General features: G+C 39.8%; 1 long non-coding RNA gene across 3 annotated transcripts; it reads right to left on the bottom strand.

Moving 5' to 3' along the window:
• Positions 1–327: 327 nt before the first annotated feature.
• LOC117804594 lies at positions 328–14,855 on the bottom strand. Of its 3 annotated transcripts, XR_004629170.1 has the most exons (5): positions 14,528–14,855; positions 12,310–12,462; positions 10,557–11,751; positions 7,364–7,499; positions 328–1,056 (listed from the first exon to the last, which is right to left on the bottom strand). It is a non-coding gene; the product is annotated as an uncharacterized LOC117804594 (long non-coding RNA). The 3 variants fall into 3 exon arrangements; XR_004629169.1 differs by lacking the exon at positions 10,557–11,751; XR_004629171.1 differs by lacking the exon at positions 10,557–11,751 and having other exon boundaries at positions 14,554–14,855.
• Between the last annotated feature and the right edge of the window lie 116 nt (positions 14,856–14,971).

Below are 14,971 nucleotides of genomic sequence, written 5' to 3'. Positions count from 1 at the left end.
CCTATTTAGAGGCCCCCATGAGGAGGAACAGGGGCCCCCTGCCATCAGCCAGTATGATAGTTTTAAAAGATGTCCACAGATTCTTTGATACACCTCCCTTCAAGAAATGGAGCTTAATTCCTTTCTCTTTGAGTGTGGACTGGAGTTGCTGACTCACTTTTTTTTTTTTTAAGATTATTTATTTATTTATTTATTTGGCAGAGAGAGAGAGAGAGAAAGCACAAGCAGGGGGAGCAGCAGGCAGAGGGAGAAGCAGGCTCCCCACTGATCAAGGAGCCCAATATGGGACTTGATCCTAGGACCCTGGGATCATGCTCTGAGCCGAAGGCAGAAGCTTAAGTGATTGAGCCACCCAGGCATCCCTGTTGACTCACTTCTAATGAACAGAATATAGCAGGCATGACGGTTTGTGATTTCTGAGACTTAGTCATGAAGGGAATCACAACTTTCCTTGTTGTCTCTCTTAGATCACTTGATGTGGAGGGAATCCTCTGACATGTTATGAGGACACTCAAACACCCCTGTGAATAGATCCATGAGGCAGGGGACTAGGACTTCCTGCCCACGGCTATATGCATGAGTCATCCCAGAAGCATATCCTTTAGCTCTAGTCAAGGCTTCAGATGACTGAGTTCCAGCTGACAGCTTGACTGCAACCTCCTCATGAGAGATTCTGTGCCAGAACTACCCAGTGAAGCTGATCCTAAATTGATAATCATTTAAATTTTTAATTAAGTCTTAAACCATATACACAGTTTAATATTATCAGCTAAATTAGAAGAGGAAATTTTATTATTTTTCACCGTAATATGACAAAAGAAACTTTACTGTTTTTGGTTTTGTTTTGTCAAGAAAAGCCAAAATTATCAAGAGGTAGGACTGTGGTGTATTATTTGTGGAGGTATACTGACTAATGAAACAATAAAACTGTTTAAACACAAATAACATTTACATACAGAACACAAAGAAGGGGCACCTGGCTGGCTCAGTCAGTAGAGCATGCGACTCTTGATCTTGGGGTTGTGAGTTCTAGTCCCACACTGGGGGCAGAGATGACTAAAATAAAGAAAGAAACAAACATTAAAAAACCCCACAAAGAAAGAATTTCAAAACCAAAATAATCTTTTTTTTTTTTAAAGATTTTATTTATTTATTTGACAGAGATAGAGACAGCCAGCGAGAGAGGGAACACAAGCAGGGGGAGTGGGAGAGGAAGAAGCAGGCTCATAGCAGAGGAGCCTGATGTGGGGCTCGATCCCATAACGCCGGGATCACGCCCTGAGCCGAAGGCAGACGCTTAACCGCTGTGCCACCCAGGCGCCCCAAAATAATCTTTTTAAAAATCAACGAGGCATAATTAACACATAGCACTGTATTAGTTCCTAGTGTACAAAATAATGACTTGTATATGCATATTTTGCTAAATGATCACCACAATAAGTCTAGTTAACGTCTGTCACCATATAGAAAAAAATCTTTTTTTCTTTTCAAAATAATATTTTTAAAGAAAGATTATTGGATTAAAGAGACAACAGAAAAATAGTGCAACTACTTTGGAAAGCAGTTTGACAATTCCTTAAAATGTTAAACATAAGGAAAGGTTTTAAGATAGCAGCCTAGGAATATCCTGACTTAACCTCCTCCCATGGGAGGATTCAACAAATCTACACCTACATTCGGAATAACTGCCTCTAAGGAGAACCTAGAACCTGGATGAACAGAACCTCCACAAAAAGGGATGGCACTGAGATGGACAGAAGAGGCAGAGATGTGGTCATGCTAAGGAAAAAACTACATACCAGGTGCAGTGCTCCACTGTCAGAAGGGATCTTAAATGTATAGGACTTTTCCCTGAGGAGTGAGAGATTCGAGCTCCAAATCAGGCACCGCAAATAAATCCTACACAGTAGAGATGAGCTGGCAAAAACCTGTCTTTGAAAACTAACAGGGAATACTTCAAGGAAAACTATAGAACTGTAGGGAAATCCACTCTTGAAGGGCTAGTGTGCAGACACACTTGATCTAGAAACTAGCATAAAAAGCATCAGATGGGAAAGTGCATAGATCATAGGTGAAGGAGACCCACTTATGAATCAAAGAACCTGCTGGAGAGGCAGCAGGCAGCTGGGCCTCTCTCCAGGAACTGAAACTGGCAGCAGCCTTTTTTGCATCTCATTCTGCTGTGCTGATCCCAGCAGTGGTGGGTGCCATTTTGGAATCTCTCTCTAGATTGCTAATGCCAAGGGGCATGACCTGCTGAAAGCCTCACACAACTTGCTGGGGTTGGCTGAGCCTCCCAGATGACAGAATGATAACTCTCCCCACCAGTGGACCTGCAGCTGTCAAAGCTGGTCTTCTTAACCAGCTGAGATGGGGGCCATACCTCCCACGAGAGTGTCCACAACAACTGTGTCTCTGCCATACGAGGAGGGTGCATGCAGCCCACAAAGGGCACACAGTTGGAGCACCTCACTTTCGTGGCCAGGGATTACACTTCTGGGCTCCACAGAACTTCTCTAATATAAGGCCACTCCTTGAAGGGAGACGTAGCTTACTGCTTAATACACTGCTTGGGACACGTAGCTTACTGCTTAATACACAGAAACAAACACACAAAGTTAGGCAAAATGAGGAAAGAGAAGAAAATGTTCTAAATGAAAGAACAAGATAAAACCTGGGAAGGAAACTAAATGAAAGGAAGATAAGCAATCTTCCTGATAAAGAGTTTAAAGTAATGGTCATAAAGATGCTTACCAAACTCAGAAAAATGAACGCAGTGAAAATTTCAACCAAGATAGAAAATATTAGAAAGTACCAATCAGAGCTGAAGACTATAACAGCTGAAATGAAAACTACACTCGAGGGAATCAACAGCAGATTAAATGGTGCAGAGAACAAATCAGTGATCTGGAAGACAGGGTAGAGCAATTCACCCAAACTGAACAACAGAAAGAAAAAAGAATTTTTTAAAAATGAGCATTGTTTGCGGAACCTGGGTGGCTCAGTCAGTTAAGCATCTGCCTTTGGCTCAGGTCATGATCTCAAGGTCCTGGGATTGAACCCAGCACCGGGCTCCCTGCTCAGCAGGGAGTCTGCTTCTCCTTCTCCCTCTGCCTCCTCCCCCCGGCTCATGCTGTCTCTCTCAAATAAATAAATAAAATCTTAAAAAAATAAAAATAAAAATGGGGATAGTTTAAAAGATGTCTGGGACAATGTTGAACATGCATACTATAGGAATTCCAGGAGGAGAAGAAAGAGAGAAAGGGGCAGAAACTTATTTGAAGAAATAATACCCGAAAACTTCCCTAACATGGGAAGAAAACAGACATCTAGGTCCAGGAATCACAGAGTCCCACACAAGATGAATGCAGAGATCCACACCAAGACACATTACAATTAAAATGTCAAAAATTGAAGATAGAGAGAGAACCTTAAAAGCAGCAAGATAAAAGCAAACAGGAACATACAATAGAACTCCCATAATACTACGAGCTGACTTTCCAGCAGGAACTTTGCAGGCCAGAAGGAAGTGGGACAATATACTCAAAGTACTTTAAGGAAAAAAGTTAAAACCAAGGAAATTCTACCCAGCTAGATTATCATTCAGAATTGAAAGGGAGATAAGGAGTTTCTCAGACAAGCAAAATCTAAAGGAGTTCATCACCATGAAATGTGCTTTACAAGAAACATTAAAGGGATTTCCCTAAGAGGAAAAGAAAAGACCATAACTAGACATAAGAAAATATCTGAACAAAAAAATCCCACTGGTAGAGGCAAACATATAGAAAAGGTAGTGGATCAATACTTATAAAGCTAATCTGAGAGTTAAGAGACAAAAGTAGTAAAGGTAAATGCGTCTACATTAATTAGTTAAGGAATACACTAAATAAAAACATGCAAATTATGACATCAAAACATTAAAAGTGTAGTACTTTCAGAATGTGTTTGAACATAAATGACCACCAACTTAAAATAGACTATGACATACATAGGTTGTTAAATAAACTTCATGGTAACTACAAACCAAAAACCTATAATCGAACACAAAAAATAAAAAGAAAGGAACCCAAATATAACAGTAAGGAAAGGTATCAAATCACAAGGAAAGAAAGCAAGTGAAGAAAGGAAAGAGAATAATGACAAAAAACCCAGAAAACAATTAACAAATGGCAATAAATACATACCTACCAATAAGTGCTTATTTTTAAAATAATTACTTTAAATATAAGTGGAATAAATGCTCCAATCAAAAGACTTAGGTGGCTAAATGGATAAAAAAAGAACAAGACCCATCTATACGCTGCCTACAAGAGACTCACTTCAGATCTAAAGACATACACTGGGAGGAATGAGAGTTGGAAAAATATATCCCATGTAAATGGAAAGGAAAAGAAAGCTGGGATAGCAATAATTATATGAGACAAGATAGACTTTAAAACAAAGGCTGTAGGGCCACCTGGGTGGCTCAGTTGGTTAAGCGTCTGCCTTCACCTCAGGTCATGATCCTAGGGTCCTGGGATCGAGCCCCACGTCAGGCTTCCTGGTCATTGGGGAGCCTGCTTCTCCCTCTCCCTCTGCTCCTCCCCCTGCTTGTGCTTGCACTCGATCTCTCTCTCTATCAATAAATTTTTTTAAAAAACCCAAAGCCTTTAATAAGAGACAAGGAATGCATTATATAATAAAGGGATCAAACCAACAAGAAGAGATAACACTTATAAATATTTATGCACCCAAAATAGGAGCACCTAAATATATAAAGCATATAGAAGTTAACAGACACAGAGAAATTGACAGTAGTAAAATGACAGTAAGAAACATTAAAACCCCACTTACATCAATGGATGGATCATCCAGAAGATTAATGAGGAAACATTAACTTTGAACCACACATTAGAAGAGATGGACTTAATATCGGGGCTCCTCGGTGGCTCAGTCGTTGGGTGTCTGCCTTCGGCTTAGGTCACGATCGCAGGGTCCTGGATGGAGCCCCTCATCAGGCTCCCTGCTTGGCAGGAGGCCTACTTCTCCCACTCCCATTGCTTGTGTTCCCTCTCTCACTGTGTGTCTCTCTCTCTGTCAACTAAATAAATAAAATCTTTTTTAAAAAAGGTGGACTTAATATCTACATATCTATATCTACTGATTTATAAATAGAGAGATAGAGACACAGAGAGAGACACAGAGAGAGGATATTCCATCTAGGAACAGTATAATACACATTCTTCTCAAGTGCACGTGGGACATTCTCCAAGATAAATCACATATTAGGCAACAAAACAAGTGTCAATAAATTTAAGATTAAAGTCATATCAAGCATACCATTCAAAAACAATGTATGAAACTAGAAATCAGCTACAAGAAGAAAAATGGAAACAACACAAACGTGGAGACTAAACAACATGCTTCCAAACAACCAATGAGTCAACGAAGAAATCAACAAGGAAATAAAAAATACATTGAGGCAAATGAGAATGAGAACACAACACTCTGAAATCTATGGGATACAGCAAAAACAGTTGAAAGAAGGAATTATGTAGCAATAAAAGTCCCACCTCAAGAAACAGGAAAAATCTCAAATAAACAATCTAATCTTACAACTAAAGGAGCTGGAAAAACAAGAACAAATAAAGCCCAAAGTTAGTAGAGGGAAGGAAATAAAGATCAGCACAGAAATAAATGAAATGGGGGCCTCAAAAGAATAATAGAAAAGATTAATGAAGAGCTGGTTCTTTGAAAAGATAAACAAAATTGATATGCCTTTCACAAGACTCATCAAAAAGGAAAGAGAAAGGGGTGCCTATGAAACTTGAAATCCACCAGAAGAAAAAATTGAGAACGACCACAAATACATGGAGGTTAAACAACGTGCTACTAAACAATGAATGGGTCAACTAGGAAATCAAAGAAGAAATGAAAAAAACCAAACAAGCAGGGAAACAAATGAAAATGAAAACACAATGGTCTAAACCTCTGGGATGGAACAAAAGCAGTTCAAAGAGGGAAGTGTATAGCAATACAGGCTCATTTTAAGAAGCAAGAAAAATCTCAAATAGACAACCTAATCTTACACCTGAAGGAGTCAGAAAAAGAAAAACAAAGCCTAAAGCCACATCATGCGTCATGAGGGAAATGCAAATGAAACCAATGAAATTCCACTACACATCTGTTAGAATAGCTAACTTCATAACACTGACACCACCAAATGCTGGTGAGAATGTACGGTAACAGGAACTCTTATTCATTGCTGGTAGGAATGCAAAATGGTATAGCCGCTTTGGAAAGCAATTTGGCAGTTTCTTTTCTTTTTTTTTTTTTTAAAGAGATTTTATTTATTTGAGAAAGAGGATGAGAGGGAGAGAGATCAAGCCCACATGTGGGGGTGGGGCAAAGGGAGAGGGAGAAGCAGACTCCTCACTGAGCAGGGAGCCTGATGTGGGACTCGATCCCAGGACCCTGGGATCATGACCTGAGCCAAAGGCAGCTGCTTACCCGACTGAGCCACCCAGGGGCCCCAGTTTGGCAGTTTCTTACAAAACTAAACACATTCTGGGCGTATGATCCAGTAATCGTGCTCATTGGCATTTATCCAAGTGACTTAAAATCTTATGTCCATACAAAAACCTGTACATGGATGTCTATATCAGCTTAATTCATAATTGCCAAAATTTGGAAGCAGGTAAGATGTCCTTCAATGGGTGAATGGAAAAATAAACTGTGGTACATCCAGATGATGGAATATTATCTAGCGCTAAAAAGAAATGAGCTATCAAGCCCCGGAAAGACACGGAGAAAACTTTAATGCAAACTTGAATGCATATTACTCAGTGAAAGAAGCCAATCTGAGAAATCTATATACTATATGATTCCAACTACATGACCTTCTGGAAAAGGCAAACTGAGACAGTAAAAACATCAGTGGGTACTGAGGGTTAAGGGGGAGGAGAGAAGAACGGAACATGAATGATTTTTATGGCAGTGAAACTATTCTGTGTGATACTATAATGGTGGATATAAATCATTACATATTATTCAAATCCATAGAATGCACAATACCAAGAAGGAACCATAATGTAAGCTAGGAACTTTGGGTGACAATGATGTGTCAATGTGGGTTCATTGATTACAATAAATATATTATTCTGTTGCCAGATTTTGAGAGTGGGGAAGGCTCTGTGTATGTGGGGGCAGAGTATGTGTGGGAAATCTGTGTACCTTCTGCTTAATTTTTCTGTGAACCTAAAATTGCTCTAAAATTGCTCTATTTAAAAAAGGAAATTGTACTCTATATATCTTGTAACTAAAAAAACCAGTGTTAGCTATAACAGAAAGTCATTCTTCCCCTCTTTCTTTCCATTCTTCTTACCTTCCCTTCTCCTTCCATCCTTCAATCCTTCTTGCCTTCCTTCTATCCTTTCTTCCTTTTTTTCTTCCTGAACGGTTCAGTCCAAAACCATTAGGTGAGTCCAAGTGAGTTCAGTCTGTGTGGGTTGTGGAACAGCCTGGTGAGAGATTGCACAAATAAGGGTAGGAAGACATCCTTGGAGCATGAGCTGGAATGTCAGAGTCTGCAAATGGAGGTGGGAACAGTTGTGCTGAAGGACCAGAGCAAGGTGTTGAAATCTAAGAGGAATAAAGAATGTATCCACACATGGGGTTAGGGCAATAATAGGAAGGTCCATGGGCTATTGGGTCTCAAGCGGGATGAAGAGGGCAACTATGGTAACCCAATGTGGAGTGTTGGAGATCCAGTTGGGTAAAGAGGGCATCCATAAAGTGAAGTGGCAGGAGCCAGCACAGGGTTCAGGTTTAAGAAGGGTGAGGAGAGCAACTGTATGTGTTGGGGTAATAGCAGCAGCAGCTGGTATGGGGTGTTAGAGCCTGAGCAGGGTGAGAAGTACACATGGATCGGGGTTGGAGGTAGCATGAGTCAGGGTGAGATGTCATAGCCCAAGTAGGGTGAGAAGGTCATATGGACAGAGGAAAACATACTGTATGATTTCACATATATGTGGAGTCTTAAACAAACAAACTTATAAAAACAGAGAATTAACTCGTGATTACCAGTGGTGGGGGGTAGGGGAGGAGAGAAATGACTGAAGGAGATCGAAAGGTACAAAGTTTAAGTTGTAAGATAAATAAGTTCTGGAATGTACCATATAGCATGTTGACTATAGTTAACAACATTGTATCATATATTTGAAAGTTGCTAAGAGGGTAGATTTTGAAAGTTTTCATTACGAGAAAAAAACATAAATATGTGAGGTGATAGATATTAATTAAACTTATTGTGGTAGTCATTTCACAAAGTATACATATAGCAAAACATTATGTTGTACACGTTAAACTTATACAGTGTTATATGTCAAGTACATTTCAATAAAACTGGAAAAAATCCACACAAGAATTTCCCCTCTTCCCTCCCCTGAGACCCTGGTACCTACTATTTTGCTTTCTGTGTCTATAAATTTGACTAATCTCGGTACCTCATATAATTGGAATTACACAATATTTGTCCTTTTGCATCTGTCTTATTTCACTAAGCAAGTTTTCAAACTATATCCTGCTGTAGCATATATCAAAATTTCATTCCTTTTTATGGCTGAATAATATTCTATTCTATGTATATATCACATTTTGCTTATCCACTCTTTCATGAACGTACATTTGGATTGTTTCTACATTTTGACTATTGTGACAAATGGTGCTATGGAAATTGCTATAAAAATATCTGTTTGACAGTATGGAGGTTCCTCAAAAAGTTAAAAATAGAACAACCCTACGATCCAGCAATTACACAACTAGGTATTTACCCAAAGGATAAAAATATACAGATTCAAAGGGGGCACATGCACCCCGATGTTCATAGCAGCATTATCAATAATACCAAACTATGGAAAGAGCCAAAATGTGGACCAATGAATGGATAAAGATGTGGTATAGATACACAATGAAATATTACTCAGCCATCAAAAAGAATGAAATCTTGGCATTTACAAGGACATGCATAGAGCCAGAGTGTATTATGCTAAGCAAAATAAGTCAGAGAAAGAAAAATATCATATGATTTCACTCACATGTGGAATTTAAGAAACAATACAGATGAACATATGGGAAGGGTGGGAAAGAGAGAGAGAGAGGGAAACAAGCCATGAAAGACTCTTAAAGATAGAGAACAAACTGAGGGTTGATGGAGGGAGGTGGGTGGGGGATGGGCTAGATGGGTGATGGGCATTAAGGAAGGCGCTTGTCATGCTAGGCCATGGGTGTCGTATGCAAGTGATGAATCACTCAATTCCACTCCTGAAACCAGTATTGCAATGTATGTTAGCCCAGTAGAATTTAAATAAAAATTTGAAGAAAAAAAATAAAGTCACTTAGTATAAAAAGTTGGAAGAAAAAGAATAAAAATCCCCTTATTAAAAAAAAAATCTGTTTGAGTCTCTTCTTCAAATTCCTTTGAGTCCATACCCAGATATGAAGTTGTTGCGTCCGGTGGTAATGTGATGTTGACGTTTTTAAGGAAGCTCTGCGCTGCTTTCCACAGCAGCTGCGCCAGTTTACACCCCCAGCAGCAATGCACAAGAGTTCCAATTTCTCCCATCCACACCAACACTTGCTGTTTTCTGTTGAAAACATGTTTTCATCCTGAAAGGGTGTTGATTTTTGTTGATATGCTTTTTTGGCCTCAATCAAAATGGTCATGTGGTTTCCCCTCCTTCTTTCTATTAATCTGGTACATTCCATTTTCCCAGCTTTATTGAGATATAATTGACAACTCAAATTGTATGTATTTACCATGTATAATGTGGTCATTTGATATACATATACTTTGTGAAATGATTACCACACTCAGATTAATTAACATATCCATCATGTTACATAGTTATGCTACATTTTGTTTTAGAGGTGAGAATGCTTAATATTTACTCTCTTAGCAAATTTCAAGTATACATGACAGCATGATTAACTATAATCATCATGATGTATGTACATCAGATCCACAAAACTTATTCATCCTACAACTGCAAGCTTATAACCTTTGACCAGCCAGCGTCTTTCCACATTCCCTATTCCCCAGACCCTGGTAACTGCCGTTCTACTCTCTGTTTCTATGAGTTAGACCTATTTATGGTTTTGTTTTGTTTTTTAGATTCCACATATAAGTGAGATCATACAGTATTTGTGTTTACTTGTCTGGTTTATTTTACCAAGCATTATGTTTTCTAGGCTCATGCATATTGTCACACATAGCAGGATTTCCTTTTTTCTCACGACTGAATAATACTCACATGAGGCTTACATAAAACATCTTGTAGTTACAACAGTGTATTCTAAGCTGATAACTTAATTTTGATTGCATACAAAAACTACCCTTTTACTCCTTCTATTTTGTTTTTGATGTCACAACATCTGTCTTTTTACATTGTGTATCCATCAATAAACTATTGTAGCAATAGTTATTTAATGCTTTGTCCTTTAACCTTTGCATTAGAGTTAAGTGATTTATATAACGCCAAATTATAGTATGAATATTCTGTAATTTACTGTATTCTTACCTTTACCAATATATTTTACTTTTTTATATATTTTCATGTCAGTAGTTAGCATCCTTTCATTTCAGCTTGAGGAACTCCTTTATGGCAGATCCAGAGATGATTAACTCGCTCAGACTGCACTTGTCAGGGAAATTCTTTATCTCTCCTTCACTTCTGAATGACAGCTTTGCCGGGTGAAGTATTCTTGGTGTTTTACTTTCAGTACTTTGATTTTTCATCTATTCTGTCCTGGTGTGCAAGGTTTGTGCTGAGAATGACACTGATAGCCTTATGAAATTTACCTTGTATGTGAAGAGATTTTTTTTTTTTTGCTTTTAATATTTTCTCTTCGATTTAAGACTTTTATTATAATGTATTTGTAGAAGATACCTTTGGGTTGAATCTGTTTGGGGACCTATGAGCTTCTTTTCTTTTCTTTCAAGATTTTTATTTATTTATTTGTCAGAGAGAGAGAGAGCACAAGCAGAGGGAGTAGCAGGCAGAGGGAGAAGCAGACTCCCCGCCGAGCAGGGACCTGAGCAGGGACCTGAATGCGGTGTTTGACCCCAGGATCCTGGGATCATGACCCGAGACGAAGGCAGATGCTTAACTGACTGAGCCGCCGAGGCACCCCCTCAGTCATTATTTCTTTAAATAAGTTTTCTGCCCCTTCCTCCCTCTCCTTTCCTTCTGGTATTCCCAAAATGCAGAAATTGTTTCAGTTGATGGTATTTCATAATCCATGTAGTCTTTCTTCACTCCTTTTCATTCTTTTTGTTGTTGTTGATCTCTGAATAGACAATTGAAGTGATTCGTCTTCTAGTTGAGATTCTTTCTTTTTATCAAGTCAGTTGTTGATGTTTGCTTTTACAATTCTCATTTCATTCATTGTGTTCTTCAGCTCCACAATTTCTGTTTAGCTCTTTTGTGATTTCTGTCTCTCTGTTAAACTTCTCATTTTGTTCATGTGTTGTTTTCTGATTTTTTTTAATTGTTTTTCTTTGTTTCTTTGCAGGTTACTAAGCTTCCCTAAAGCCACTATTTTGAATTTTGTCTTATTCAAAACATAGATCTCCCTTTCTTTTGGGTTGGTTCCTGAAAAATTATTGTGTTCCTTTGGTGGTTTCATAGTTCCTTGGTTTTTCATGTTCCTTGAAGTGTTGGATTACTGTCTTGGCATTTGAAGAAGTGGTAACCTCCTCCAGTCTTTATCTGGCTTTGGGAGAGAAATGATTTCTGTCAGCCTGTCTAGGGATTCTGAGATTTCCTCAGACCTTTTCTATGGGTATGCCTGATCCACACTTCTTGTTCCCTTTGTGTGTGTGTGTGGCATTCTTAAGATTATATGCCTTCTTTTTGCAAAGCTAGACCTACTGCTAACTGACAGCTTCAGCTTTACTTTCCCCAGGAGAGTGGTGAATGTTGAGCTTTGTTTGCTTTCTCACAATCTTGCAGAGTTGGGCCAGCTTTCCGTGTGTGTTCACGAGCCCTCTGCCAATGCTTGCACTTGCCACTCTCACGGGCACACACAGGGAACTGACCACAAGGGGTGTGTGTGTGGCGGGGGGCAGGTTACGTGGGTGAGGTGTAGAGAGCATTAGGGATGCCTGAGGGCCGGTTGGGGGAATCTTCAGGCAAGACCTCTGCAGTGATTCGTGATGGCCCTTGTAATGAAGTCAAAAAAGCAGTTACAAACGTCCCACGTCTCTGTGCTACACTCTAAGTCCTGCCCGCTATGCTCCTACTCTTTCCTCACCCTCGGTGTGCAGCTTACCTCAGGATTCCAGATGGGGTAAGAAAACGGTGGGCCTCTTTGGCAGTGTCTCCCATAGCGGGGGAAGCTGGACACTCACTCACATGCTCTCACTTTCTGCTGTGGGAGAAATTGCAGGCCAAAGTGCTCTTTTGGGTACTAAGCCATGCCACCCTGTGAGAATGGAGACACAGATAAAGTAAAACGATTTCTCTTACTTTCTTCAACGTAATGGATTTCTTCAAATCCAGTTTGGGGTTTTTTTTTCCTTTCTCCAAGGGCGTGCTAGAACTTCTCCACTGGACTGTTGGATACCCACAATGGATACTCTCATTCACCAGTGTTGTCAAAATCAGGGTTCTTTGAGGGGAGGATGTTAGAAAACTACAACTTCTTTTTTTTTTTTTTAAGATTTTATTTATTTATTCTACAGAGATAGAGACAGCCAGCGAGAGAGGGAACACAAGCAGGGGGAGTGGGAGAGGAAGAAGCAGGCTCATAGCGGAGGAGCCTGATGTGGGGCTTGATCCCAGAACGCCGGGATCACGCCCTAAGCCGAAGGCACACGCTTAACCGCTGTGCCACCCAGGCGCTCCAGAAAACTACTACTTCTGTAGTTTATTACATTGAATGGTTTTTGTAGGTAGAACCATCCCTGCACTCTGGGAATAAATCTCACTTGGTCATGATATATAAACTTTTTTTTTTGAAACATGTTATCATATTAGAACATCATGGTTTTTTTGGATCTACAAATCTTTTAATACGTGCTGAATTTAGTTTGCTAGTATTTTGTGGTTGATATTTGGATCTTACTATTTTAATGGAAGGAAGAAATGCAACATATGGCAGTTAAGACGGAAGAACAAAAATTTAACTTAGAAAAATTGGAGGAACAGAGATTTTACATATTGTTATTTTCATATTCTAAAAACATTTTCAATAAGACTTGACATTGGACACCTGTGAAAAAAACATAATTAAATATTTTACAAATATGATAGAACAGTTCAAATTGTACTTTCCCTCAAAAGAAGATTGCTTCATAGGAAAATCATAGATCTGGAACCCATTTTTTTTTATTGGAAGATATTTAAAATTTTAATTATTTCTCTATGGGATAAACTGTTGGACCTACCCACTTATGAGGATTAAATATGAATTTTGAAAATACATCATCAGTTCATTTTGGGTAAAGGTTAAGAATGAACCATGAATTTACTGAAGTTCCTTTAAAATCTATTCTTCTATTTTCATTAACATACCTCTATGAGATAGTTTTCCTACCATGAGAACTTAGAACTAGTTTAGACACAAATTTTCCTCTAAGTAGTGCTTTTATCAATCCAACCTAGTTTAAATGACCAAACAAGAAACAGTATCATGTCACACTGAAAGCTTTAAATATTTATACTCAATGTATTCATTCTAAGTGTGCTTAGAGGCATTTATAAGAGAATAGAATTTCACTCATATCTTTGCTTTAGTTACAATTGTAGAACAAAAAGTTCTGTAATAGCCATTCACTGTAATAAATGCTAATTAGCAAATTTTCCCTAAGCAAAGTGTACAATTTCTTAAATTATTTCCTCTCTGTTCTGATTGTTTATTGAAATGTAATTTTATGTCTGTTGAATTTCACATTTAAAAAATGAAATTGCGTTTTGTGTAATTTTTTCCACTTTAATCTACGTGTAATTTTTTTTAAAAATTTATTTATTTGACAGAGAGAGAGAGCACAAGCAGGGGGAGCAGCAGAGGGAGAGGGAGAAGCAGGCTTTCCCCTGAGCAGGGAGCCCGATGGAGGGCTCTCCATCCCAGCACCCTGGGATCATGACCTGAGCCACCCAGGCATCGTTACGTGTAATTTATTTTTAATCTTAATTTAGTTAGGTATCAGTGACCGATGGATTAAAAAAAAAAAACTGGTCCTTCATCGTGGACAGTAAGTAGCACGGGTCTAAATACCTAAAGTGTGCTCTTCCAGAGCAGACTGCATTTAATTCAAATTTGCCTGACAGTGGGCCTTAGACAATTATTAATTAAATGATTGCATTTTCCATACTCGACCCTAGATCCACACCATTAATCAGATGTCTCTTACAGTCCCTCAATGATTACAGTTGCTGACATTTCTTCAGTGTATTAAACGCTAGGACCTGCGTAAGCTCTTTCCCTTTCACCTCTCACGCTCTCCTTCCTGCCGGGGGGAAAGGGCGTGTCCAGCGCCACGACCCACCCTATCTGTGCATTCGTTGGTCAAACCTGACGCCCGTTACAGCCGAGTCCCGTCCAAACCACGCCCCCACGCTGTCCGCAGGGCCGAGAGAAGGCGTGGCTATTGTGCCGCTGGACGATTCAGAAGGTCTCCTCTCGTGAGAATCGGGACGCGCTCGAGGACCAGCGCCGTGAGGGTGGGAGCGCGCTCCTCGGTCCAGCGGAGCAGGCGCGAGAGGCTCGTGGCCGCTGCGGGCGCACGCTCTGCCCCGCCCCTCCGGCACGCAGAATCCGCGCGAGCTCGCGCACGCGCGCTCGCTCCCGTTCAAGCCTCAGTCTGGCTAGGGGGGACCGGGTGGGCGAGGCTGGGCTGCTGAGGTACGAGGGGAGGAGCCGGAGCTGCCGCCGCCGCCGGAGAGGAGCATGTCTGCAACTCGAGCCAAGAAAGTGAAGATGGCCACCAAAT

This window comes from Ailuropoda melanoleuca, chromosome 12, assembly GCF_002007445.2.
Source record: "Ailuropoda melanoleuca isolate Jingjing chromosome 12, ASM200744v2, whole genome shotgun sequence".
NCBI classification, from domain to species: Eukaryota; Metazoa; Chordata; class Mammalia; order Carnivora; family Ursidae; genus Ailuropoda; species Ailuropoda melanoleuca.
The sequence above is the reverse complement of the archived record's forward strand: the minus strand, read 5'-3'. Positions and strand labels throughout refer to the sequence as shown.